Source organism: Lissotriton helveticus, chromosome 8 (genome assembly GCF_964261635.1).
Source record: "Lissotriton helveticus chromosome 8, aLisHel1.1, whole genome shotgun sequence".
Lineage (NCBI taxonomy): Eukaryota > Metazoa > Chordata > Amphibia > Caudata > Salamandridae > Lissotriton > Lissotriton helveticus.
The window spans coordinates 420905246-420924707 of NC_136069.1; the positions used below are offsets into that span (position 1 = coordinate 420905246).

General features: G+C 45.0%; 1 long non-coding RNA gene and 1 pseudogene across 2 annotated transcripts in view; both read right to left on the reverse strand.

Moving 5' to 3' along the window:
* Positions 1-19462, reverse strand: part of LOC144771668 (uncharacterized) — a 305772-nt gene that overhangs the window by 271019 nt on the left and 15291 nt on the right. The gene's annotated exons all lie outside the window — the stretch shown is intronic.
* LOC144772740 (uncharacterized) lies at positions 17530-19333 on the reverse strand (annotated as a pseudogene).

The window sequence follows — 19462 nt, forward strand, 5'->3', positions numbered from 1 at the left end:
TAACTGAATCTCTCGGTGTTTCCTCGTCTACTCCCAAAAGCACATGAGCATGAGATAGTGAAACTGCCCCACCCAATATCTCCCCCAGAAACGTCTACACATGCCCCAATAGAGTATTTAAACAGATACATGAATAAACAATGTGTAATATATCGGCTTCATCAGTTTGACATCGGAAACATTTCTCATCATTATTGCCTCCCCACTTAAACATTTTAACTGGTGTATAATAAAGATTGAAAATAGTCTTATAATGTTGTGTGCAGAGATTTGCGGCTAAAAAGAGACTACTGGCCATGTCAAGAGAAGTTTCTATCCGGGTCCCAACCCTGCCAAGCCGAGTATCCCATTTTAAATTATGCGTTTCTAGATCATTGCTCCTGCTTTTGAGTAATAAAGAATACAAATTGCCAATCTGAGAGTTCTTTCCCACAGCTTCAATGACTGGGTTTTTAAGCATATCCACATGATGTTTATAGAGAAAACCACGGACTTGAAGATATTTAAAGAAGTCACACCGGCGTATATGAAACTTCTCAATTAACATTTCAAAGGACATCAAATCCCCATCAGAATATAAATCTCCTATTCTTTGAACCCCTTTACCTCTCCACTGATCTGTTATTCGATCCCGAAATATTGGTGGTAGAAGTGAAGAGGCTGTTAAAGGGGTATATCTAGTTATCTTCCCCATATTGTAAAGATGTTTCACGGACCTCCAAACTTTAAAGGCTGCTAACAGCACTTTGAACCTAGTCCTTCTTATAATAATTCATATCCGTGTTAATTAATAAGCGATTGTTAGCATCACTGCCTAATAACATTCGAAAGATAGAGGGAGCTTCTGCCATATTGCCCGGTTCACTCCCGGTTAATAAAATATTCATGTGCTGCAGCATGCAAACATAATAATAGAGGGTGAAATCCGGAACGGCCCATCCACCTTGATCACGTAATAAGGTCATAAATCGCAGGGCTCTCTGTGGTTTTCCTTGTGCCCACACAAATCTATAACATACAGATTGCAGCCATGCAAGATTAACCCGTGATATCTCCAATGAAACAGCTCTCAAAAAGTACAACACTTTTGGCAGAACGGTCATTTTGAGGACATTACAGCGCCCGAGAATAGATAAATGCAAAGATTCAGTTCTGTCCAATTGCTTCTTTGCAGCAGTCACCAAAGGTGTCCAATTGGCTTCCACTAATGCTTTTAAGTCAGCACATAATTTAATCCCTAAGTAACTTACTTCCGACACTACCCGTTGGTCTGTGCAATTCGTAATGTTAACACATGATATTCGCGTCTTAGCGGCATTAAGCTTATAGCCAGAAATGGCTCCAAATTGCACGGACAAGGACTCAATTTCTGGCATAGCAGTGTCAGGATTCTGACTAATTATAGCCACGTCATCTGCGTATGCTAGAACCCGGTAATGTTCTTGCTGCCATACCACAGATTCAATCCTACTGCTAGCCTCTAGAATTTTTTTTTTAAATGGGTCCAAGTATAATGAAAACAATAAAGGGGAGCAGGGACACCCCTGGCCTGTACCGCGGGAGATTCGGACAGGGCTAGATTCCAGTCCCATAGCGCAAATACGTGCTATAGGTTGCCGATAGAGCGTTTGTATATTAGACCGGAACCCACAGTGTTGTAACACCGCCCACAAAAATCCCCATGTGACCCGGTCAAAAGCCTTTTCGGCGTCTAGAAGAATAAGGCTAAACGGACCCCCTGTGGTATTGGCGATATCGATCAAGGTCACCACCCTATTGATGTGATTGATCGTTCCACGTTGGGGAATAAAACCATGTTGTCTTGTAGATACCAAGGGGGATATAACTTCGGCTAACCGGGTCGCGAGGATTTTCGAGTAGATCCGTATTCAACAGCGATATAGGACGGTATGAAGCAGGATTGTCCGACTGCTTATCCTTTTTTTAACACAATAATACTAGCCTCATCCCACGAACTAGGGGGGGGAGCCTATCTGAGCCTGACTGAAAGTGGCTAGCAAATCCCCTTTCAAACAATCAAAAACATTTTTATAAATTTCCAGTGGGAACTTGTCTGGCCCAGCAGCCTTTCCCAAAGCCAAGCTGTTAATAGCTATCTCCACCTCCTCCAAAGTAATAGACGTCTCAAGGAGGTCGGCCTCTTGATCACTAAGCTTATTAACGCAAAATTGCGAGGCCAATGCATCACCTGCACTTATATTATACTCTTCCCCCTTATATAACGTCTCATAAAATTCATGAAATACTTCGAGGATCTCTTGCTCTGTCTCCATAAAACCACCCTATCGGTTTCTAATTGCACAGATCCTCTGGGGCCCCTCTTTAGTTCTTAATTTCTGCGCCAAACACCGTCCGCTAGACTCCCTATACTCATAATTCAAATGTTTCCTGGTTGTGTATTGCTTGGCCGTCTCTGTACTCCAATGTAGGTTAATCCTAGCTTTGCAACGAGCCACTTCGATCATAAAGTCTGTACTATCCAAGCCCCCCTGTATATCCATAGCCAACCTCTCTTCTGCCTGGGCAAGTGCTGTACATAATTCCAGTAATGCTGTGCGTAGTTGCTTTTGTTTATATAGCCCATAACTGAGCACCTCCCCCCTGAAGGCAGCTTTAAAAGCATCCCACACACATCCTGTCCCTGCAGTATTACGATTAGTATTAAAAAAGTGTGTAATCCAAGTTTTCATCTTATCAACAAATGCTAAGTCACATAAAAGTTTCCTATCAAGGGAGAAAGCACAAGGTTTATTTCCCACACAGAGAGGTATAGTTAATACAAGAGGGCCGTGATCCAAGGTTATACGCGGGTACACCTGAATTCTTGCCCCCACCAACATTGACCGTGGTACCAAAAAATTATCTTTTCTTACCAATTTTTGATGGGGGCAAGAATAAAAAGTGTTCCCCAGTTCCTCACCTCTCAATTCCGCCCTGGCATCAACCAGGCCATGATCACTCATCAATGATTGAAGTGCCTTGTAAACCTTGGGCTTTCTCCCCTTATATTGAATCTTATCATCTTTTAACCCCGAAGGCCCAAGATGTATATTTAACTCCCCACATATTAATATGGGGGTTGCCCACTACGCTAATTCTAAGTTAAGCTCTTCAATTATCAATGCCTCATCGCAGTTTGACCCATAGATAGAAGAAATTGTACATTTCAATTTTTGACTGCCAATAATACATTCGGCAATGGCCCAACCCCCTTGCTTATCCACAGATACCCTACCTGTCCCTTGTATGTTGTCTTTAACTAAAATTGCCACTCCTCTCGTAGTGGTGGCTTGATATGTACATATTAGCACTTAATAGCCTAATTCCAAGAGCAATTTTCTTTTGACCCAAGGAATATGGGTTTCCTGAAGGCAAATCACATCACTCTTTAACATTGCCAGTTCCCTAGAAACCCGTTGCCGTTTATTATAATTATTCGAGCCACTGATATTCAAAGAGCAGCATCGGATGCTATTAAACATTCTCCTATCCGCCATCATCATGAAGCAGATTTATAGATGTCGTTACACAGGTTATAAATCAAAGACACTCCCGCATCCAAATCTACTGCCCGGCACGGTCATGGATTCTTGTTTTTTGTTTTTCCCTTCTCCCTCTCCCACTCCTCCCCCCACCTCCCACCCTCTGTGACCCCACCCAATAGAGGTTTAAGGACCATATCCCCAGTGATGGTAAGTGATCGTGTATGTGAGTGTGTCCCACCGCGTCCCGAGTCCCGTATCCCGTGTCCTATCTGAAACCCATCACCCCAAGCTGCACTTCCCTCTCTTCATATGCATATCTTTCCATTACCATGCCACCACACACTGCAGAGAAAAACTAATAAAAAGCTCTACTAGCGCAAGAGAGCTAAGCCAAACAAATTTCAAAATTCACATCACATCCAAAAACTCCTGTGCCTTAATTTCTGAGAAAAAATATGTTGTTTTCCCTTTATAAATCACTTTCAGTTTGGCAGGGTTTAATAAAAACGCCTGGCCCCCTTTGGCTTGAATAGGTGATATAATTTGTCTTAAGCGCCACCTTTGTTGTACAGTCACCTGGCAGAAGTCTGGGGCGCAAAAAAGTCCCAGCCGTTGCCTTTCCTCGGCCGAGCTGGCCTGGCCAAATCATAGAGAATTTCACGAAGCAGATAATTATGAAGGCATATAAGGATTGCTCTGGGTTTCTCCACCCCACCCCCTGAGTTTCGTTTCTGCACAAAGGGGAATCTGTGAGCCCTTATAATCTCTGTGTCCCAATTCCAACCTTTTACCTCTGGAAAGGCTTCTGCAAATAGTTCCACCACAAACCGTCGCGTATCTTTTCCCTCGCTACCTTCCGGCACACCTAGAACACGTAGGTTATTTCTGCGTGCACGATTTTCCAAATCAATGAGTTTCCAATCCACGTCCTGCACGGTTTTCTGTAATGTAGTAATTGAGGATTGTTGCAAAGACAGTTGATCCTCGACTGACGAGATCCGTTCCTCTGCTTCGTGCACTCTAGAGGTTACCTCTGTGCATGACTTGGCAATACAGTGTACGGTGTTTTGTAACTTGCGTACCACCCCCTGGGTCCGCAACCCGTCAGCTTTGGTCTCCTCCCGATGCGCCATAATGATCTTATAAATGGTTGTAAGAGTGATCTTGCTTCATCACTTGCTTTGCCTTGGTCAATCTGTAGACAGGGCGAGGTATCCCATTGAGGTGGATTAACCATGCAGGATCTATCGGCTGCCGACGGTTTCGCTGACTCAAACACTCTACGAACTGTCTCTTGACCATCTTGATTTTTTTGTGGAGTCTAGACTTAGGATATCTTCTTCTGATGATAGACTGCCATCATCTGCCCAATCGCCCAAATTACTCAGCCTGTCCTGGTCATTCTCATTCTCATTCTCATTCTCATTCTCTGAAGTGATAGACACATCGGACATAGGGTAAAATTGCCCCCCTGAACCGGCTGAATCTCCATCATTCACAGCTACCATTCCTATATCATTGTCATGTTTGCTATTGTCATCTTTCCTATTCTCCTGGGGTGGTGGTGCCTTCGTTACATCTAGAGTCCCAGAGATCCCAGGAGTCACACTCACCACAGCGCACAGCCCTGTATCTGGGCAGCTTTCAGTAGCATCTGCAGCAGTCTTAGGAGAAACTCTGACTTTGTCCACAGCCTGACACAATTTGGCCATAGCGTCTTCCCCCACACCTCCAGGCATAGACACAGGAATAGACTTAGGTGTTGTCCCAACCAGTACTTTACTGCCTACAGATGAAGATGTAGGCATTGCTTGTTTGGCAGGCAGTAGTCTTTTTTCTAAAGATGTCGGCGACTGCGTTCTTTCGCCGGAGTTTCTGATTGAAGCCCGGTGTGCCCATTAAGCCATCCTCACCACCTTTACTGCTAGGTAGCTCTGGGCATCTTAGATGGTTTAAAACATTCGGCACAGGTGGGCTGCCAGGCATGCCCACTCCTAATCGTCCAGCCTCTTCTGCAATTGTCGCGGTTATTGTTGCACTCGCAGCCGTGAACGCCGTTGTCGCTGCCACAGTAGCTGCAGCTTTTGTCTTTGCCCCACTTCCCTTTGGGGCCATTGCCGCTCACAAGCACACAGGGAGTCCTAGTACAGTCCCAGAATATGCGTCAGTCAGGACCGTAGCCAAATGTTTCCTTAGTGAAGAAATTAACCTATGACCCACTGTACCGCACTCGGCCTCCGACCAGCTCTCCAGCTGCTTCTTGCCCCAGCTCCAGTTCTGCTCCAACTTCGACGGATTTCTCCACTCGCTCGCTCCGTGGACTCCGCGAATTCTGCTTCCGCCTTGACGGGCAGCTGAGGCCGCTCTAACTCCCGAGCGTGTGCTATCTCCGGGCATGCTGCTGTTCTCAGCCACACCTCGCTGCACCCGGTACGAGTTCCGCCTTCCATACGCCTGCCGTCTGCCGTACTCCAACCCTCGCCTCCACTGCTTCACTGCACCACAGAAGACTGCAGGCACTCTCAGTTCCGGGCGGGCTCCGGGCAGGACTCCACTCTCACGACCTCTCACTCGGCCACTGACGCGGCCGCCATCTTGCCTCCTTAGTTACAATTATTTATTAAGGTATCTGTATTTATTTTTAAATGTGGATAAAAACGGAAATTGGGTTGCTTTTTGAGTAATTCTAAATACTGTCTGCCATGACTGCCAGGCCAATAGATGTGTGGATTAATAAATAAGGGAGTTAAAAAAGAAAGGACTTTTAGTAAGGATGCTTTAACAGCAGTATATATGCACAAGGTTGATACTGACATTTGCATTTTTTATGTAAGTGCACTGATTTATCTTCTGCTGGTGTTCACAGCACTGAAATGATTGCAGACATTCAAGCAAAAGGACATATTTATTGGTTAAATAAATGTGGAAATATACTAATTTCAGCTTAATTTTTTCCACAATTTTCAAAATTAAAATGGATAAATGCAGATAAAATTAGCAAAGAATAAATATGGATAAGTACAGACGTGTATTACCAAAAAATAAATGCCATCAAACCGAGAACCCTAATTATAACTGTATGTTGATTTCAAGAGATATATGAAAGCTCAAATTCAATTAGGTTGCCGCTGATCTAAGCATAACAGTAACCTTTTAAACAGGTCCCTTGAAACTATAGTTCCCTATAGCCACATCACCCGTAGACACCGTATCTAGTCGCTGAGACTTGTGAACTGGCCAATTAGCACCATGATACACCACCTTGGACTTGACCTGAAAACTGTTCGAGTTTGGATGATGGGTTTTTAGGATAAGGGTCTTTTGGAATGTAGTTAGTAGTAAGCCGGGATACCACCCATCAAAAAATCCTGGTCGCAATTTTGACATGTCTGGTCGCAAAAAGCTGGTCGCAATTTTGACAGCTTTTGACATGTCTGGTCTTAAACTCCTGGTCTCAATTTTGACAGTTTAAGACCAGGACTGTTTAAGACCAGGGTTTGATCTGGCCTTAAACAGTCTGGTCTTAAACTTCTGGCCTTAAATTTAACAGCTAGGGCTGCAAAAATGGACATGCCCAGGAGTGCTCAGGCCTGGTCTTAAACAGTCCTGGCCTTAAACTGCTGGTCTCAAACAAGTGACAGGTGGCCCGTGTGTTGACAAGGACCGTCAGGTGCCCCGGAAGGGGCGTATGAGTCACAGGGGGGCGGGTTGTTTTTTGGAGGTAGAGGCGTGGCAAAGCAGCCCTATGGCCATGTGTCCCTGTTGTGGTGTAGAGGTATACGCCTCTTTTAGGGGTGGTGATTTCTTTGAATACATATAAGCCTTTGTCAGGAGCCTGGGGTAGCAAGCAGCCGCTGGACAACGTGAAGGGTCACCATGGCAGAAAGGAAGAGCTACAAACCATTTGAGAGAAAACATTGGTTTGGTGGCTCAGAGATCCCCGTCAGTAGCTTTTACAGAACCAGACCTGCGGTAATGGAACATAATGCTCAACCAGGAGAACCTTCTGGCTGGGGGTTTGTTAAGCAATGGCCGAGCCGGGTGGACCCGATTAAGCGTGACAGCAGCTCTAGCGAGTGTTCGAGTGACGGTTTGGCGTGTGAGCAAAGCATGCTCTTGGAGTTGGAGGATGAGGAAGAATCCATAGTTCCTCCTAATACACCCGTCTATGAAACCATGGATGTTCACATGACGAGTCCTCAGGAAGTAGGTGTGCAACAGCCTGGTACAAGCGTGGAAGATGAGGGCTCACCAATGGATATTACCGACTCTCAAGATGTCAGAGTAGCCGACGCGGGGTTTGAAAATGTGGAGGTGAGTTAAAATGTTAGGAGCAACTATTTTGCATAAGGATGTATTTTATTTCTTCAACTACCAAACGTTAATCTTACTTATGGCCCCTCTAGAGAGCACCAGCTCCTAACACACCCATCTATGAAACCCCGGATGTTCACATGACGAGTCCTCAGGAAGTAGTTGTGCAACAGCCTGGTACAAGCGTGGAAGATGAAGGGTCCCCAATGGATATTACCGACTCTCAAGATTTCAGAGGCGCTGCAGAGGATGGTGAAAATGTGGTGGTAAGTCAAAAAAAAAAAAAAAAATGTTAGGAGTAGACCCCTTACATGAACGTTTGTTGTCTTTCTAACGCTAACGGGTTGTCAATATTTGTCTTTTGAACCTAGGATGAAACACCGAAAAGAACTGATGCCCAGGGGCAGACTGCAAAAGGTCGCAGCTTGAATCTGTCTTGTATATGCTGTGCAAACCAGACGGGGAGTTCCACAAATCTGGGGACACCTATGTCTAAGGAGTGTGAAGAGTGTTCTAAGAACGACGACTCTGAAAAACCAACGCCAGGGTTCACCAGAGTTGGGTTCACCACTGATGACATATCAAGTGTTAAAGGTTTCGCAGCTGTGGTTGTATACACATGCGTCAAAAGGGACTATTACAGCCTGTGTTTCGGCCATCGTATTAACGACCCTGAACAGGGGGCGCACGAGTGTCTATCCGGATCATACAGAGACCGTGTAATCCGGTACATATGTAGTATGCTAGACCCGTACAAGATGCATAAACTGCTAAGGGTGGTGCACGGCCTGAGCGCTGAAAATAGTTTTGTCCATCCGAACATGCTGAAGATCATGATAGCGGCAGTCAAGGAGATACGCTATGCCAACGACCCCTACGCAAAACTAAGAAGCATGCCAGGCACAGGTGTGTGCTGTGACAAAAAGATGGCACAGAGACTTATAGAAAGGCGCATGTGTAATCTGTATCTAAAAAACAGAAAAGTGGTATCCTTGGCACCACAAAGGCTGTTTTATAATAGATAAGGCCTGATGTATTGTGACCTTATAGCGTGCATTTAAAGTAATGTAGTAGAATGTTACACCCTCAAGATACCTTTATGTAAACCATACTTGCTATGTAATAATGTAAAATGTCTGTGATATGGTAATACTCATTCTTTTTTAATAAAATGTTCTTACACAAAACAAGCGTCTTTCATTTCCTGTACTGTAATGCCCGCTAACATGTCGGAGGGCCTGTTAAGAAAACTTTATTATGATACAAGAGGGGTTGGCAGCTTTGGAAGCGGCGCAGCTCTATATAGAAGGGCTGCGGCTGAAAAGGAGTCTGTAAGCAGAGAAGCTGTGAAGACATGGTTATCAGGAGAGGAGGCATATTCACTACATAAACCTGCCAGAAGACGTTTTAAGAGGCGACCCACAATCGTTAATGCGTGTATAGATTATCAGTGGCAAGCGGACATAATCAGCCTTCAAGATATAGCAAAACATAACGACGGTGTGTGTTATATATTAACAGTCATAGATGTGTTGTCCAAGTATGCGTATGCAGAGGCGATGCGTGATAAAAGTGGAGCTAGCGTCACAGACGCTTTTAAAGCCATCTTCGATAAGGGGCGTATTCCTCAAAAACTACAAACAGACGCAGGAAAAGAATTCTTAAACAAGTCATTTCAGAAATTATTAAAGCAGCATAATGTTCAACATTTTGTAACACACACGGAGGTAAAAGCAGCGGTTGTAGAAAGGTTTAACAGAACTTTAAAGTCTAAGATGTGGCGGTATTTTACGGCCAACAATACATACAGATACGTGGATGTTCTACAGGCTTTTATAGCTGTATATAATGCCAGTTATCATAGGACCATCAAAATGGCACCTGAAGAGGTAACAACTGATAATTCGTTAACTGCCTGGAGAAACGTGTATGGGTCTAACTTTGGTACAAAGGTGAAGAAGTCTGTTTTTAAAAATGGTGATCACGTCAGGATTTCAAAACTGAAAGGAGTCTTCACGAAGGGTTACCAACAGACCTTTAGTGATGAAATATTTATAGTGGAAAGTGTGGAGCTTAAGGAAGGGGTGTATATTTACAGGCTAAAGGACTACGATGGGGAAACGGTGTCAGGATCCTTTTACAAGGAAGAGTTACAAAAGGTGCCCGATGATCCAAACCGCGTGTATAGGGTTGAAAAGGTTCTGAAAAGGAAAGGTACCGGTGCTAAGAGCCAGGCATATGTCAAATGGCGCGGATGGCCTGAGAAATTTAACAGTTGGGTGTTGGCCAGCTCCCTGAAGGGTGTGTGAACTAAAAGCCGCTGCGACGATGGAGACTACACCCTTTTATATAACCTTACCATCCAACGCTTCTAAGGACATGTTCCCCAACAATCAGATTTCTAATTACACCGTCAAATTGGCTAAGGCTGTGGACCTGAAGGGGGACTGGGAGGTCGCCCTAACAGAAATACAATACCCTAGAACATGGAATACATTTACAGCGGCTGAAACCAAGTTTTACATCAAGAGGGACCAGGACCCCATGGGCATACACACATCCTTCCCACCAGGCTACTACCCACACGTAACAAGCATTATCGAAGCCATCAACAAATCCATAGCCAGTATAGAACCACATCCGAATATTCATCTGGCGCTAGATAATGTGAGAAGGAAGGTGTTTCTTAAATCCATAAATCGAAACAACCTGTTTAACTGTTCAGGTAAATTAAGAAGGATTTTAGGGACAGTACAACATGTGAAAAGCCCCGTGGAACAAGATCACACGTGCCCCGATATTAATGGGGGGTTCTACACGCTCTATGTGTACAGCGATATTGTAGAGTCTCAGAGGATAGGTGATAGTTACTCGCCGTTGTTAAGGTGGGTGCATGTACAGGGTGATAATAATACCATGGTCAACATACAATTTAACAAACCCGACTACGTCGCAGTTTCTAAAAACCATTTTGACACTATTTCAATTATGATCTACGATGATCAGTCTGAGCCGGTGGCCTTTAAATACGGGAAAGTTATTGTCAAGCTTCATTTAAGGCCTAGACACGACAGAGGGTATTAAGCAGCCATCATGGTGGTTATGAAAACCTACGGAGATCCGTCTATGTACAGAGACTATTACAGAAGTCAAGCCGGTTATGGAGGACCACCGTACTTTCAAGGTTCACCTGTTATGTACGGGGCGGGATTAGGGGGAATCTTTAGGAGTCTGTTTAGAAGAGCTATGCCTTTCCTGAGAAGAGGCTATGAAATTGCAAAGCCTCATGTTAAGGCTGCTGCCACGAACATTGCCCAGGAGGTGGTGGGGTCTGTTACATCGGCGGTTGCAGAGCGCATGAACAAGCAACCTCAAGAAGGAGCTGGTTTGATGTATAAGCCACGCGCTAGTGTCAAAAGGAAACGGCGTGTTTCCAGACGCAGGGGTCCCCCAGCCCCCTATAAAAAAAGGAGGACCTCTTCAAAACGTCCTCAGAAAAGAAGAGCTCCAAGACGGAAGAGAGCTGCGAAGAAACGAACCGGCTCTAAAGTAAATATTTTTTAAAGACTTGTAAACACAGCCATGGCCTTCGTACATTGTGGATCTGGAGAGTGCGCCAAATCAGAGTTAGACTTGTTTAGTCTAAAACCTACGCAGACAAGCATCGAAAACAGCTTCTTCATGGAGGTGTCACCTTTAGCAGCATTGACACCTCTGGCACCTATAGAGTTTTATGTGTCAGGGGCCACGGATATGTATTTGGATCTCAACAACACTCTGCTGCATCTTATGTGTAAAATCGTAAAAGCGGATGGGTCCGACATTGCCGACGACGCTAAAGTGGCACCGATCGCTTACCCTCTAGCTACCATGTTTAATCAAGTGGACATCACCCTGGGCGACCGACTCATCACCCAGAACGATAACATGTACGCCTACAGAGCCTACATAGAAAGCATTCTAAATTACAGTAGCGAAGCCCTTGACACACAACTTTCAGCGGGTCTCTTTCACAGGGATACACACGGTCAGTTTGAAATCACAGCTCTGGATGGTGATAATAAGGGCTTTATAAAAAGAGCGGGGCATGCTGCAGCCAGCCGTACCTTTGACCTCCTGGGGCGCATACATTCGGACCTCTTCTTCCAAGATAAACTGCTCATCAACGGAATTGATCTTAAGATCAAGCTCAATCGCAACAAGGACTCATTCTGCCTCATCAACGGGGATGCTGAACAGTACAAGCTGAACATACTGTCTGCGAGTCTGTTTGTAAAGAGAGTGAAAGTGTCCCCGAGCGTCAGGTTAGCGCACGCCGAAGCTTTGCAAATATCCAACGCCAAGTACGCTGTGGAAAGAGTAGCTCTGAAGGTATTCAGCATCCCTGCAGGTACCCGCTTAACACAACAGCAGAATTTATTTCTGGGACAGCTACCAAAACTCATCATCATAGGGTTTGTGGACAATACAGCTTTTAGTGGCACCTATGGCTCAAACCCCTTCAATTTTAAACACTACAACATCAACTACGCAGCGCTGGTCCACGAGGGCAATGTGATTCCTGCAAAACCCTACACCCCCAGTTTTGAAGCAAGGCATTACATCAGGGAATATCAAGGACTGGTTTCGATAACAGGAAAGCATCAAAGGGACTGCGGTGTAGCCGTGTCAAGAGAAGGCTATGGCCGTGGATACACGCTGTTCGCATTCGACCTGACACCGGACATGGAAGATGGCGATCACTACAACCTGGTCAAAAATGGGAATCTAAAAGCTGAAATACGATTCGCAGCTCCACTACAGACTAATGTGAACATGGTCGTATTCTCTGTATTCGACAGCATCATTCAGATCAACCACGCAAGGCAGATTTTGTTTGACTATCTTTAAAAACATTGGTGAAATGGATACGGTGCAGATACGTGACTTCTTAAGCAGACATAAATACGCTAGGAAATACTTTTTGGGTGTTTTCCCTAGCGATGGGTTACCAGGCGAAATAGGGGCAGAAAGGCCCTGCACCCTAGTCTTTAACACAGACCCGCATGACCAGGCTGGGACACATTGGGCGGCCATGTTTATAGATGTTGATAAGGTTATAGTGTTTGACAGTACCGCAGAGTTCCCTGAGCACAGACTCTATACAACTCCTATATTCAAGTTTGTGAAAAAAGCTGCAGCTGTGGTGGAGTATAACAAACTAAGGGTGCAGGATTCCATGGCCATCACATGCGGGGAACATTGTATTTATTTTATCAGTAAAATGTCACAGGGTCTTTCGTTTAGAAATTTCTTAAATCTATATCCGGGGGATCTTGTTAACAATGACCGTATAGTTGCGAAATATGTAAAAGAAAACACCTGGGTGTCGGTCAGACCTGTGAAAACAGAATATGTACCTTGTCAAAACTGTAAGGGTTTATAACAGTTGTATGTCTAAAGTTGAACGTTTAAAATAAAAGACATTATATTTTTTAAAAAACAAGCATTCAGACTCGTTATTTCAATATACATGCAACATGAAATGATTTTTTGAAAGACGACTGAGACGGTTTGTAAAGTTATAACAAGGTGTTTATTACAAATATTTAGTTGACAAAACTTTACTGCAGAAACATAGGAATAAAAAATCACACACAATTAATCAAAAATCCAAGCGATGGATGGCTGGGGCAATGTCTTTTTTTTTTTTCGAGATGTCGTCGGCTGGGTAGGGGTAGACCAAGTAGGAGATAGTCTAGGGCCTTCAGAACCTGTAGGCGATGGCAGTAGGGGACTCTTCAAATTGTCTAGCAGGCGCCGGTGTTCATTATTACCAACAAGCGTGGAGGGTATATTGAGTTCAGCAGCGGCCCTCAGAAACTGCTCCCAGCCTCTCGGTGCATTTTGAGGCGTTAGGATTTTGGGGTGGGTCAGACCTTTGACTAGATCGTACATATGCGACCCTGCAACAGGTTGGCCCTTGTAGAGAAACTCACCGCGTTCATTCCAAGAGGCTAGGTCTTTAGAAGCGGCTAGTTTACTCATCAGCATCTGCGCAGCCCCTCTGTGCCTTTGACCTATATTTTTTAGGAGGTCTCCAGCAAAGGTATCTGAAGCTGTCGCCCCATCGGGAGGCGGTTGTAGGGGCTGAGGGTCGGGGGCCTGAGCAGCTGGTTGTTCAGAGTCTGGGGTATATAGAGTCAACTTGTTCTTCTCAGTATTCCACTGGGTGTAGTAATTTAAGAATTTTTTTAGAGTGCTGTTGTAAAGGTTAGCCTTGTCGTAGGGGTTTAGATCAGTCCTGCTCAAAATGTCCTTAATTTCAGTATCCAGGCGTAGAGTCTCATTTCTACGGATATCCCAGGCATTGTCCGTGGTGGACCCCAGCTGCTCCATTTGCTGCCTAGGAACCAGATACATTTTTGTGGCATGATCCATCACTGACCCGAGAGGAGGCTTGTAATTACAGGTATAGCTATGCCCAGCAAGTTACCTATAAAACCTCCAGACTGTTTCACCAGTTTCTTCTTTGTTATGAGTGAGCCCCTTTTATTACTGAGCTTCTTGATGAGCCCCTTCTTCCTCTTCAGAACCTGTAACTGACGCTTTGATATAGGGACGTTGCCTTTTAGGGTGTTTAGGGCTATTTCTGAAATGGCGGCCACTAAATCGTCAGAAGCGGTGCCCAGGATGGCCTTTCGGTGTTGGGGGCTGGCTGTAACAAGCATTTTCAGGAGAGCTAAATTGCGGCGTAGGTGTGTAGACATGGTCACCACTGAGCGTTATAAGGGCTGGCCTGTAAATGGTTCTAAAAGACTTCACCGCTGCTTTTTATAGGGCCTGGTCTTGGGCTTTGGTGTGTAAACTACAGGTAGCTCTGGGGGAAAAATATCGGCCCTTAGTCTATAGTCTTCTAGAGTTTCATTTTTTAAGTCTACCAACAGGTACCCGTGGGGTTTTGATGTAGCGTCGTTAAAGGCCTCCATGAAGAAGTGTGTGTTTCCGGGGTACATCTGTTTAGCTATGACAGCTATTTGTTGTTTGTCCCGAGGGTTTTTAAATAAAACAAGGTATGAAGCGTTGAGAGCTATAGACCTACTGTTCTTGCCTTTGTAAAACAAGTTCTGCACAATGTAGCAGATGCTTAGATTGCGATGATGTGAATATTGAGTAAAAGCTCTCTCTAACTCTGGATGATCACCACCTTCACGCATCAGATCATCAACAATTATCATATTTACAAGGGTTGGTGGTAGTAGTTCATCATCGTTGAGGTTATTCGGTATACCCTCTATAAATTTGATATGTGGGAACCGACTGCCCAAGTCTGTATAAAGAGGCTGCCAGCATGAATAAAGCCACACAATGTTGTTAGGGGTTTGTGATAAAGCAGAGTTGGCATTTTCTAAGAGCTTTTTTATAAAGTAGCTTTTACCACAGTTTGAGGGTCCTGCTAGCACGCAGGAGAATGGATGCTGTAACCTGGTGTCCATGCTGTGGCGGCTGTCTCTCTAATGGGCCTAATAACCATAAGGCAGTGTTTTATAGTCGGTGGTCAGGACCCTTTTATCAAAAACAACTCGCAATGTTTTATGTAGAGGCTCGGTTGTGATTTCCCACTTCTTTTTGGATCTGACTATGCAGGGTTGGTTCACGACTATGGTTTTAGCATTCTCAGAATCGTCTGCTGTAACGTATTCGTGCACCAGATTCTTCAAGCTATCAAAATTGATTTTTAGGGTGTTGCTGACATTTAATGTTATCCCTTTGACCTTCATACACACCTTGTTCTTGTTGGTACGGTAGCTGTATGTTTTAGGCCCTGAGGAAGTATATTCTTTTATATACTCGTCCTTATCTAGCTCACTGGTTAGGTTACCCAGATAATCTCCTAGAGGAGGGTCTTCATCCCCCGGCTTGCTCAGAAAAATCACAGAATCTGTATCGTGATACAAGCAGCGATCCTGGAGCTTATCCATAACCCCGTAAAGCTCTAGACGAGCGTGGGCTGTCGTGAAGCAGGCTATGAAAATGTTTATGTTGTTACTCGATGTGGGGTACTCTTGGGCATATTTCCAACACAAAGCCGCGGTATCGTCATCGATAAACTCGCAGCTGGACACCTCGTAGCATGGGGCAAACAGGTACTTGAACAGTTCATCAGGATCTGATATTAAGGTAGTATTTGAAAGGTTTGTGCGCTGTGCAAATTTTCCCCATAAGGAGTTGAGACAGAGTTTGGCTAACTGTCGGCGTGCAGGATTGACCTCTATCAGATGGGATCGTAAACGGATACCCTCGTGAGCGTAGTAGTCATCGATGTATTTCTGTTTTGCATCCTGACTAGTACACCATTCAGGATACCCTGAGGCCTCCTGCTTGTCTCTGAGAAACAAATTAATGTAGGGGGCAAAGAGTTGTGTTGTAGTGCTCTTAAAATGCCACACTTCGTGTACTCTACCTAGCCTGTACCCTTTCTCTAAGGCAGCTTGTACCTCGATGCTACACCAGGTCCCTGTGAGCATCCTTTGTTCCTCGGTGTGTGTGCAGCCGTCAACCTCTTTAAGCATCGCACAGGTTCGGCAGAGGGGGAACATTAGCTTGCCATCGACTCTGCATGGTAACACCGGGAAGTAAAGCTGCTTAGGAGGATATATTTCACATTTAATAAGCCCAAAGTATTCGTCTAGGGGCTTAAAATCTCTATAGATGATGGTGGGATGACCAACCGGGTACAACTTCATCTTGTTCACAAAAGGGTACAGACTGGTGAAATCATAGTAGTGTATTTTCTCACCCTCACCAACGGCCTTGTACAGTTGTATGGCATTTGTACGCCCCCCAAATAAGGCATCTCGGGGCTCCAAAGGTGTGGGTAAATCATGAGTCTTAAGAAAAGAGCAGAGGTCTGTGTCGGTTTTTAACATGTCTAACCACTCGTGCTCCCAAAGAACTCTCATAGCAAAGCCACTGTTTTCAACATACTGGGCCTTTGTCAGAGTACGTCTGTATAAGTGTTCAAATTTGGCACCCAGCATTTTGTTATATTCGTGGGGCTTGTAACACTTGGGGCAGCCGTGGTAAAAACAGCCGTTGAATTCAAAGGCTGTCGGCACACCCTTAATTACAGAGTACCCGTCCAGGTAATAGGGGCCCAGGCGGAATTCACCAGCCTGTAATGCATGTTGAATCTGGATGTCTTCCTTCTCAGAGACGTACATGAGCCACTGGATAGAGGGGGTTGAATAACGTTTCTGTTTACCGTTATAGAGGTCTGGCGGTACTAGAGCGATAGTTTCTGGCCTCAAAAACATGTGTTTGTAGATGGACATACACATGGATGCCAGAGTGACGTTTTGAAATGGGTCTATGTATTCGACCGCATGCTGTATTTCAGGGGTTTTGGATGTCGAGGCCTTGACTTTCTTAGTCAATGTCTTAGGTTTCAAGGCCTTGACTTCTTTAGTCATAGACACCACAACATCTCTGAAAAGGTTACAAGCTTGCCGGAGGATCATTACATCAGCCTGACAATAAGCTTTCAACTCTGTTTGAAAGTGAAACTCCTTTTCACGGTTTTCAGAGTACCACTCTAGAAAGCTCACTTTCTCATCAGGCATCATGTATTCAACCCCGTAGCTGTCAGGAGGCGGCATGGGTCCCACATAATTCTGGTTAGCCCATGTGTTGAAAAAGTGTGGAAAATACCCTTTACAACCTGGGAACCCAAAGGCCTTTGGCAGCTTGCTCAATTTCATGGGTAGGAAATTCAGGGTGTCTATGAAGCGTATTTTTAAAGGACATACCGTCATCAGCATCAGTTTAGACCCCTGGGTTATGAGTTCCACCTGTATCTTTTCACGAATCATGTCTCGTAGAATAAAGAAGGAGTCATAGGCTTTCGAGTTGTGGGCTAGCATGGTATATCCTTGGAATTTGGCTTGAATGAAAGTGCTCAGGAAATCACCAACGCACGTTCGTCCCTCAAACTCCCAACTGTCGTCGGAAGTTAGATGGTGCGCGTAAATGTAGTTAGGCTGGTGTACCCCCGTCTCTTGTGTGCACTCTATATCAAACACTATATAGTCTTCGGTCTTGGTCTGAGATGGACCTTTAACCATATAACACTGATGGTTGGTACCGGCTTTGTAAGATACATGGCAACGGGGACATATCATACCTTTGCACTTGTGATTCACTGCCACATACCGCCCACACTCGCTACAGTCCTTTTTAGGGACGCAGCTGTAAGATTGCTCGTGTATGCTCAAACAGTTTTGCGAGCGACAAAACAACCTACAGATGCCGCACCTCACCTTTAGGGTAGCGTCTTCTATACAGCCGTCCCTCTGACACATCTTACAACACATTTCACACTGGTGGTATGTTTTATTGTTGTATATATGATCGCAGTGGGCGCACACATATTTGGCCCCCAGAAAACCTTTAAGGTTCAAGATACCGTAAAAATGATTTTCCATGTGGAGGACATATACGGTCTTGTTTCTCACAGGTTCCCCGGTTGTAAAGTACTTCCAGGAACCGCTGTGATAGAGAACTTTCACCGTCACGGCGAAATAGTTCTCAAAAAGACCTATATCACCAAAGCCGACCATTCGGTCAGGAGGTATTTCAAGAACCTCATGGGCTTCAGCAGCTCTAGACATGATGACAGCGTCAGGGGTCTTGCGAGTCATCAACAGACCCACGATGCTGGCCGCCAGACATGTATTGGCAGTGGCGTTGCTAAAGTTGAGCAGCCACCTCTGTTTCTTGCCAATTATTTTACTGTATAGTACGCTCTTTAAGGGTCTGGAAACACCCCCCTCACGCCCCCGTACAATGAGGGCTATGACTCTAAACGTGCCATAGGCGACTAGTTCAGCCTTACTCTGTAAAAGCCTTGAGAGGTTTTCTAAAAATTGCACAGCATCAAAAACATCTCGGGTCTTCCGCCTGGTGAACAACGGTGTGTCAAAACCCTGCCCCTGGAAGCGGAGTTGGAAAAAGTCATTAGGCCCCACATCGTGTAACAACCTTTCTATGAGCTCCTGCACAGCCTGATGTATAGCCAGAACACCGTGAGTGGTTGATGTTATTTGATGTAGGTTAACAAATCTAAACTCCTCATAGTGTTCTACGGCCCTAAACCTCTCTACATTGCGAGTGTAACTCCTAACACTCTCTAAAAACAAGGGCTCTGGGCCCTCATCAGTAGGAGTGTGATTTGTGGAGGTGTTCTCTGATGTGTCACTTTGGGAGGTCAGGGTGGTCCCTGTCTCAGAGGTCCTTGTAAACCTGCGGGTAGCGCATATTCTAGCCTTCTTGAGCTTATTTATTAAAAGCCGGCGTTGCTTTGTACTATTAAGCCACTTTTGTTTTTTTTTACGGGCCCAGGCTTTTCTAGATACCAAGCCCCAGCCTATCTGAACAGGTAGGTCGCTGTCGTTGGATGTCTTGTTCATGGAGGCCCCCGCTACAGTTCCACCCCTGGGTCCTTCTGAATGTTGCGTTGTTTGGAGTTTTGCCATCCCCCCTACCCCCTTTAAATGGCCGACCCTGGGGATGTTAGACCCTGCCCCTATGTATTGTCGGTGGTGAAGTGCTGGCTTATATGCTTCAGGCGTTGATCTTGAAGCTGTGGTACCGTGGTTGAAAGG